At 44.5% G+C, this 9,405-nt stretch overlaps 1 non-coding gene across 1 annotated transcript; it reads left to right on the plus strand.

The window, feature by feature from the left end:
* Positions 1-9,214: 9,214 nt before the first annotated feature.
* LOC120066867 lies at positions 9,215-9,405 on the plus strand. The gene has a single exon (XR_005478847.1). It is a non-coding gene; the product is annotated as a U2 spliceosomal RNA (small nuclear RNA).

The raw sequence follows: 9,405 nt of genomic DNA on the forward strand, positions 1-9,405 counted from the left end.
GTTACAGAAGGTAGCAGGCAGGAGTAGTGTTTACAGTAGTACCACGTTACAGAAGGTAGCAGGCAGGAGTAGTGTTTACAGTAGTACCACGTTACAGAAGGTAGCAGGCAGGAGTAGTGTTTACAGTAGTACCACGTTACAGAAGGTAGCAGGCATTAGTAGTGTTTACAGTAGTACCACGTTACAGAAGGTAGCAGGCAGGAGTAGTGTTTACAGTAGTACCACGTTACAGAAGGTAGCAGGCAGGAGTAGTGTTTACAGTAGTACCACGTTACAGAAGGTAGCAGGCAGGAGTAGTGTTTACAGTAGTACCACGTTACAGAAGGTAGCAGGCAGGAGTAGTGTTTACAGTAGTACCACGTTACAGACGGTAGCAGGCAGGAGTAGTGTTTACAGTAGTACCACGTTAGAGAAGGTAGCAGGCAGGAGTAGTGTTTACAGTAGTACCACGTTAGAGAAGGTAGCAGGCAGGAGTAGTGTTTACAGTAGTACCACGTTACAGAAGGTAGCAGGCAGGAGTAGTGTTTACAGTAGTACCACGTTACAGAAGGTAGCAGGCAGGAGTAGTGTTTACAGTAGTACCACGTTACAGAAGGTAGCAGGTGGCAGACAGGAGAGTTGTTGTAATTTAAAAGGTGTGAAGGAAATTAACAGAATATTGCTATATACAATGCAACCCACATCATCACAATTTCTTGGTTAAACCACAGCACATGATTTTTTAGTTTTGGAGTCATTTATTAGTGAAAAGGGAATCAAACAAAGCCATTGTATTAGCTGTGAATTACTAGAGATGTCCATCTACTACACTAGGCAAATTAAAATCTGCATCTCAAAGACATTTCCATTGTGATTTTCATTCTTCCCCTCTAATCAAGGTCTGATTTAGTCCTGGGACATCGGGTCAGTGCGATGAATTATCAGGTAGAACAGAACACCAGCAGTACTCTGGACCTCCAGGCTGGGATTTGAATAGCCCCTTTGTACTACACCATGAAATAATATCGTTGTCAGCTAAAGATTTTCACCAGAGTTTTTTTTTAAACGTTTGTGAACACTGACTGGACAATATAGTAATCTTCTTCTTCTTGTTCTCCTAGATGCTACACAACAAGCATGTGATGGTGCGTGTGGGAGGAGGCTGGGAGACCTTTGAGAGCTACCTGTTGAAACACGACCCATGTCGGATGCTCCAGATCTCCAGAGTGGAGGGGAAGACCTTTCCCATGTCCCCCAAGTCACCCAACACCAAGGACCTCACCCCAGACAGCTACTTGGTGGTGGCCGCACACTACCGCAGCAAGAAGTAAAGATGGCCGCCTACTACCGCAGCAAGAAGTAAAGATGGCCGCCTACTACCACAACAAGAAGTAAAGATGGCCGCCTACTACCGCAGCAAGAAGTAAAGATGGCCGCACACTACCGCAGCAAGAAGTAAAGATGGCCGCCTACTACCGCAGCAAGAAGTAAAGATGGCCACACACTACCGCAGCAAGAAGTAAAGATGGCCACCTACTACCGCAGCAAGAAGTAAAGATGGCCGCCTACTACCACAACAAGAAGTAAAGATGGCCGCCTACTACCACAACAAGAAGTAAAGATGGCCGCCTACTACCGCAACAAGAAGTAAAGATGGCCGCCTACTACCACAACAAGAAGTAAAGATGGCCGCCTACTACCACAACAAGAAGTAAAGATGGCCGCCTACTACCGCAACAAGAAGTAAAGACATTCATGAGTTCCTGAGGAAATGACCTCTTGCCTTTCCCAACTAGCAAAACTGATTGAAATGACAGTGACACAGGGCAAAGCCAGCTGACACTGTCATTCCAACCAGATTCCAACCAGTTGCTTGTACAGTATGTCTTCTAGTTGATGTAAGCCACAGCCGGCCCACCTGAGCTACAGAACAGACAGTGGCCAGCAGGTATATATCTCCTGTCCTAGCGGTCACGGCAAACTAGCGTCACGGTGACGGTTTGATTTGGATTTCTAGCCTTTGAGAATAATCTATGCAATCATTTTGACAATCATTTTTAGTCGGGGATTGAGGCTGGTATATTTGGTTCTAAAAGCATGTTTTCTAATGTTACCTTGTGTGTATTTTGTTTGACTTTTGTCATTCATTCATTTAATAGTGTGAAAGTATAGTATGACTTCTGTAATAATTGATATATTCTGAATAGTGATTGGATACTGGTAAAGCTGAATCTGGACATGTTCCACCAATCATGTTCCTCCTACGGTTCCACCAATCATGTTCCTCCTACGGTTCCACCAATCATGTTCTTCCTACGGTTCCACTAATCATGTTCCTCCTACGGTTCCACCAATTATGTTCTTCCTACGGTTCTACTAATCATGTTCCTCCTACGGTTCCACCAATCATGGCGTTTCTCCTTTCCTTGTTTTCTAAATATGCAGCTACACCACACAAGGGAAGATAATCATGGCTAAAACAATGTGTTTTTAAATGTATTCATGTAATCACACAATCAGTCACAGTACAGGCTTACTGGTTACCATGCCCAGGGACTTGTCTCTGGCTTGAGCTTTTTGCTTTAAAGACCAAAGGGTTCCACCATTCAATCTAATGGAAGTCAACATTTAAAATATGTTTGAAATAGTGCTACTTTATTATGTTAAAAGTCCTGACTAATATGAACAGCTGTACGTAGGATGTGTTTATTATGGTGCTGATTATGGATTTCTCTGTAATGTCTATTATGAGTGATTCTCTTTTTTTCCACGAGCTAGTTCTGCTCTCCTGTTCTGAAGTTAAAAGCTTTTGATCATTTGTTAAGGAACGCTATTAACATCGTTATTGTGAGAAGATTATTTCCGAGGATTAAAGAGACAATCAAATGTAGAATATTTCTTTTTGATTCTTGTGAATGGCAATAGGACTGATCCAGATAACATGTATTGTATGGTCTGTCTACGATAACGTAGATTTGTGTCCATTCAACCTCATCCCCTGGCAAATTGCTAGAGAGCTGGCTGGTGGACAAGACTCGTGTTGATTGCTACTTTACTGACACCTACTGGTATGTTACAGTACTGAAAATGGCCATCCACAACTACAACGTGATGGCTGGCACTGGCTTGTTCCAAGAAGCCTTGCGAAACCACACTAACAGACATGTTATAACATGACATTCAACCAACCATCAGAGCAACCTCCAATCAAATCTAATCCTCTTTTATTCGCATTTACAAAATAACCTGTTTTACAACAGCATAGAAATTGGAGTCGTTATCCTTCATCAATGTTATTCAGTCACAGAACAAATAGTATATTTTACACACTCGAGCCTATAGTGCTGTGCACTACTTTTGACCAGGACCCCATAGGGTTGTGTTCAAAAGTACACATGATGACAGGGAATAGGCTGTCATTTGGTAGAGCCTGGAGCACCGACAGATCACTGCTGGGTTACATTACAGATTACAACTATGAACCAACCAGGAACTACTAGAATTCAATGACATCACTTTATTCACACAAACTACTAGAATACATAAACAATCACCAAGACAACACATCCGTTTTATAATACAATTTATTGAATTTATTTTAAAAGAGGACGGAACATTAGATTTGAATCATTCAAACAGAATAGGGCCCGGTTTCCCAAAAGCATGTTAAGGATAAATGAATCGTTAGACCCTTCGTAGGAACATCGTACAATTTCCCGAGCGGTTTCACAAAACCATTGTTATTAACATTGCACTGGAAAACGCTCGTAAATCTAATAAACTACCTCAGACCACTCCGAGAACAGCTAAATGCGTCCGTACATGTTTTTAAAAATATTTTTAATAAACAATCTCCGGTAAAACATGAACCTAGAATCACATGTGTTTTTCCGTCTGTGACCGCCGATAACATCTGAACAAAGTTGACTACAAATACAAAGTTGCCAATGCCTTTGCAATTTATACAAACAAGCGACGAATACAAATATGCTTCTAATGCAAAACGATGACTGTTTTAAAATATAAACAGTAGGCTCTAGGACCATTTTAATCATATTGAAATACATTTAATGTTCAATCAACTGAATTATATTTTGTTACTTGAAGGCTACTGTCTGAAACTAAACCAATTCACCTTGGTGGTGTGCAGACTGGTTTTATATTATTCTTAACGAATTCACACAAAACAGAAAAAAATGCAACAATTTGTCTGTGAAACTATATATACACTGCTCAAAAAAATAAAGGGAAAACAACACAATGTAACTCCAAGTCAATCACACTTCTGTGAAATCAAACTGTCCACTTAGGAAGCAACACTGATTGACAATAAATTTTACATGCTGTTGTGCAAATGGGATAGACAAAAGGTGGAAATTATAGGCAATTAGTAAGACACCCCCAAAAAAGGAATGGTTCTGCAGGTGGTGACCACAGACCACTTCTCATTTCCTATGCTTCCTGGCTGATGTTTTGGTCACTTTTGAATGCTGGCGGTGCTTTCACTCTAGTGGTAGCATGAGACGGAGTCTACAACCCACACAAGTGGCTCAGGTAGTGCAGTTCATCCAGGATGGCACATCAATGCGAGCTGTGGCAAAAAGGTTTGTTGTGTCTGTCAGCGTAGTGTCCAGAGCATGGAGGCGCTACCAGGAGACAGGCCAGTACATCAGGAGACGTGGAGGAGGCCGTAGGAGGGCAACAACCCAGCAGCAGGACCGCTACCTCCGCCTTTGTGCAAGGAGGTGCACTGCCAGAGCCCTGCAAAATGACCTCCAGCAGGCCACAAATGTGCATGTGTCAACATATGGTCTCACAGGGGGTCTGAGGATCTCATCTCGGTACCTAATGGCAGTCAGGCTACCTCTGGCGAGCACATGGAGGGCTGTGCAGCCCCACAAAGAAATGCCACCCCACACCATGACTGACCCACCGCCAAACCGGTCATGCTGGAGGATGTTGCAGGCAGCAGAACGTTCTCCACGGCGTCTCCAGACTCTGTCACGTCTGTCACGTGCTCATGTGCTCAGTGTGAACCTGCTTTCATCTGTGAAGAGCACAGGGCGCCAGTGGCGAATTTGCCAATCTTGGTGTTCTCTGGCAAATGCCAAACGTCCTGCACGGTGTTGGGCTGTAAGCACAACCACCACCTGTGGACGTCGGGCCCTCACACCACCCTCATGGAGTCTGTTTCTGAACGTTTGAGCAAACACATGCACATTTGTGGCCTGCTGGAGGTGGTACTCTCCTCAGACAGTCTGCTACACCTGCAACGTGGTACTCTCCTCTGACAGTCTGCTACACCTGCAAAGTGGTACTCTCCTCAGACAGTCTGTTACACCTGCAAAGTGGTACTCTCCTCAGACATTCTGCTACACCTACAAAGTGGTACTCTCCTCTGAGACAGTCTGTTACACCTGCAAAGTGGTACTCTCCTCTGAGACAGTCTGCTACACCTGCAAAGTGGTACTCTCCTCAGACAGTCTGCTACACCTGCAAAATGGTACTCTCCTCTGAGACAGTCTGCTACACCTGCAAAGTGGTACTCTCCTCTGAGACAGTCTGCTACACCTGCAAAGTGGTACTCTCCTCAGACAGTCTGCTACACCTGCAAAGTGGTACTCTCCTCAGACAGTCTGCTACACCTGCAAAGTGGTACTCTCCTCTGAGACAGTCTGTTACACCTGCAAAGTGGTACTCTCCTCAGACAGTCTGCTACACCTGCAAAGTGGTAATCCTCTGAGACAGTCTGTTACACCTGCAAAGTGGTACTCTCCTCTGACAGTCTGCTACACCTGCAAAGTGGTACTCTCCTCTGAGACAGTCTGCTACACCTGACAGTTCCTGAATAACAGTCTTTATGAACCCATCATAACAGAACCAGTAGAAAGGGAGAATACAGCCTGGTCCAACAATGGGCTGGTTGTTCTCTGAACGTCCTTCTGTAAAAAAAATTGTGAAGAAATAGTTCTTCAAGAAAGATTTTTTTACATTCACAAGCACTTGTGGTAATCTTAGTACAGTAACACAATGTTTGTCTTCATTGAGTAGCCAAGCTATCGGTCAATCCACAGACATCTTGGATATCTCAGTTACAATCACATGCTTCTGAAACTTCACAAGAGATAAAACTAAGGTGATAAAAATCAAGAGGATTTAGGCTGCTTCTCCATTCAATTAGAATTCTAAAAGTTATTAGTAAGACAAGAGAGATTCAATATCTCCCAGATAAAAGCACAGATTTGCAGGACACAGCCTGTCTGAAAGCATAATATCTCTTATCCACCTTTATGTTTGGATGTTCAGGGAATACAAGATAAATGATACTTAAAGGTTGATTTAAATTGGTAGATAAGTGATTTGGCATTGTTGGGCTCCCGAGCGGCACAGCGGTCTAAGGCACTGCATCTCAGTGCTAGAGGCGTCACTACAGACACCCTGGATTGATTCCAGTCTGTATCACAACCGGCCGTGATTGGGAGTCCCGTAGTGCGGTGCACAATTGGCTCAGTGTCGTCCGGGTTTGGCCCGGTCGGTAGGCTGTCGTTGTAAATAAGAATTTGTTCTTAACTGACTTGCCTAGTTAAATAAATGAGTTGAGAGGAGGAAACAAAAGAAGATGAGGAAGAGGAGAAAGTTGGAGGAAGAGGAGGAGGTGTGGTGAGCTTTAGTGTTAATACTGGAGAAAGGCCTGTCCCAGTCTCCGCTGTCTATGTACCACCAATGTCAATATAAATATCAAAACAGATACCAAACATTAAGAAACTATAAGGAATAGAAGAGTAACTGCAGTGAAATAAGCCAGGGACCTGTGGAAAGAAGCCCCCTGATCTCCCCGTGTCCGCCAGCAGGGGAGGACACAACACCTCAGCTCGTGCTGTATGGGGTGGACCGAAGGCCGATTCCACCAAGCTCTGGCTCACCCTCAGGTGTCTGAAGGACACACTGTGGTCCTCTGACAACTTGTTGGTAGGGAAACGGGTGGAGACCCCCCACCAGGTAGTGGCCTTGAGAGCCACGGAAGCCCTGAGGTGGTATGGACAAAATAGTCTCGACCCCAGACAAAGTATCACCCACAACATCTAAGGTCCCGGCCGCCACGGCCTGACAGTGCTGCGGCGCCTAGGGGAGGGATCTCTTCTGGGCCCTGAAGGATGGGGGCGGAGTTGATTCGGAAGAGCAGGAGGAGGCAAATTTGATAAGGACTCACCCCATTCCTCCACAAAGGAGAGAAGACCGCTTTTTTAATAATGGGATTTTTAAACCGTTTTATGTCTTTAAAAAGGTATACTCTTGTTTGAATTATATGTGCACATTTTAAATGGCTTTTACAGATTGGATATTTTTAAAATTAATTATTTCTTAGGTTATTTTATTGTTTTAATAACAACATGTACTTTTAACATATTGTAGCGACCCGCACAGACAGCTGTGTGTTATGTGTTAGGCTAGTAGGTGGTTGTGTTGTACTGACCAGTACACAGTGTTCGCGGTGTCCGACATGTCAATCAACCTGCTATCTGCCAATCACGGGAATGCCTGGAATGTTCTGATGCCGGGCATCGTGGTGGTTGGCGGAGTGGCGTGGAGGGGGGTTGGGCAGGGGGGTGGAGCATTGGAAGTTAAGACCAGGTTCACCCTTTGTTCTCCCTCTTACGTTTGGGCTTCACAAGAGAAGGTCACGGTTGGCTTGTGGGTTATCTTTCATTTATTTGGCGTGGGCTACGGCCAAACAGTAGCCTGTGTAAAGTTAGGTTAATAAACCGTCAATTCGTAAACTCAAACCTCTGTCTGGATAATTGTTCCTTTATGATCTAGTCAGGTCATTACATTGGTGTCAGAAGTAAAAACGTCGATAAAAGTTAGCCAGCTAGCTAGCTGACTTCTGTGGCTAGCTACCGTAGGTGAGAACGGGGTTGAAAATGCTTCGAGGGAATCCGAAAGTGAAGGTGGAGGTAGGGGACGATTATGGCCAATGAGGTACGTGTGAATGGACGTCGGTGGGTCTGGCTGAGGAGATCGCCAGGGCGTCGGAGCCCAGAGGCCGCTTGAGGGAGGACATTAGAGTGATGGCGGCTGAAGCGGGCATGAGCGCTTTGTCGACTGCTTCGCGCCGATTCTGGTGGGCGGACCGAAGGTGTGACGTCGACGAGGAATCTGGGGCTCAGGATGTAAACAAACATGGCGGCGCCCAGTTCCCAGTTGCGTCCCTAGCTGTTAAGACCCCGAAGTATTCCGGTAAGGCGGATTGGGAAGCTTTTCATGCTCAGTTTGAACTGTTAGCTCATTTTAGTGGCTACTGGCAGGTGCCCCTCTCCCCAGAGGCCAGAGCCAAAACTGTGTTCTCCACTAACAGAGGACACTGTCAGTTCAAGGTCCTGTGTTTTGGCCTGTGCAACGCTCCAGCTACTTTTGAGCGTTTGATGGACAGGGTGCTGGATGGCATCCCCGACAGCAGTGTCTGGTATACCAGACACGGCTCGGTATGAGTAATTTAGGAGGGCAACTTTATAAAGGCCTCCTCACAATGGCCTTATCATACAAGGCTCTACAGACAGATTTAAAAATACATAGGCTATTTTTGCGTTGATGATGAAGTCAAGTAATCCCCAGTTTACAATTGGCTCATTCATCCCCCTCCTTTCCCCTGTAACTATTCCCCAGGTCGTTGCTGCAAATGAGAATGTGTTCTCAGTCAACTTACCTGGTAAAATAACGGTAAAATAAAAAATAAAATAAAAAAGTGGTTCAACATTCAAGTGTATTTTATTGACAACATAGAACTGCTTGTACAAGGCGACGGTCGGTGGAAGTCTGTCGCCACCAAGTGGACAATTTGTTTTGTTCCCTTGTGGCATCAACGCTTCTTGAGATATTTTATAAAAGATAAAATGTTATGTCAATATTATTATCTGCAAATTGTTTCTCCCACCCGTATTTGATAGATTATTACTCCAATTTAGCTGTAAATCTGGTTTTAACTCAATAAGGATTTGTCTAGTTTCCGATTGGAGGGCGGATGACCGCGTGACTTTGTATCCTACCAATGTGTTACATTGTATCAGTGAAAAGTGTCTTTTCCCGACGTTGATCAAATCCCGATCTATGCCACCATTTTTTAACAGCATCATAATCTTTGATATTTGATGTAAAGTTTACATAGCTCATTTGGCTGTAAGCGTTTCCGGATTTGACGTGTCTGAGAACGGCACCTTCCTCCCGAAAGCATTGCGGTATCGCTTCTCGGCCTTTTGGCTAAGATCAAGTGTAGTATCTGTTCTTATCAGTTTAATATCTGATACGTCCCCTATCTGGGGACCATATATTAAATTGATTTTTGGAATAGGGAGATGGAATAGGGGCTTGCTCCGTCCACTCCACGCATCGACCTGGTATTGCAGTACCTCCAGGAACGGTGCACCCCCT

This window comes from Salvelinus namaycush, chromosome 21 (assembly GCF_016432855.1).
Source record: "Salvelinus namaycush isolate Seneca chromosome 21, SaNama_1.0, whole genome shotgun sequence".
In the NCBI taxonomy this organism is placed as follows: Eukaryota; Metazoa; Chordata; class Actinopteri; order Salmoniformes; family Salmonidae; genus Salvelinus; species Salvelinus namaycush.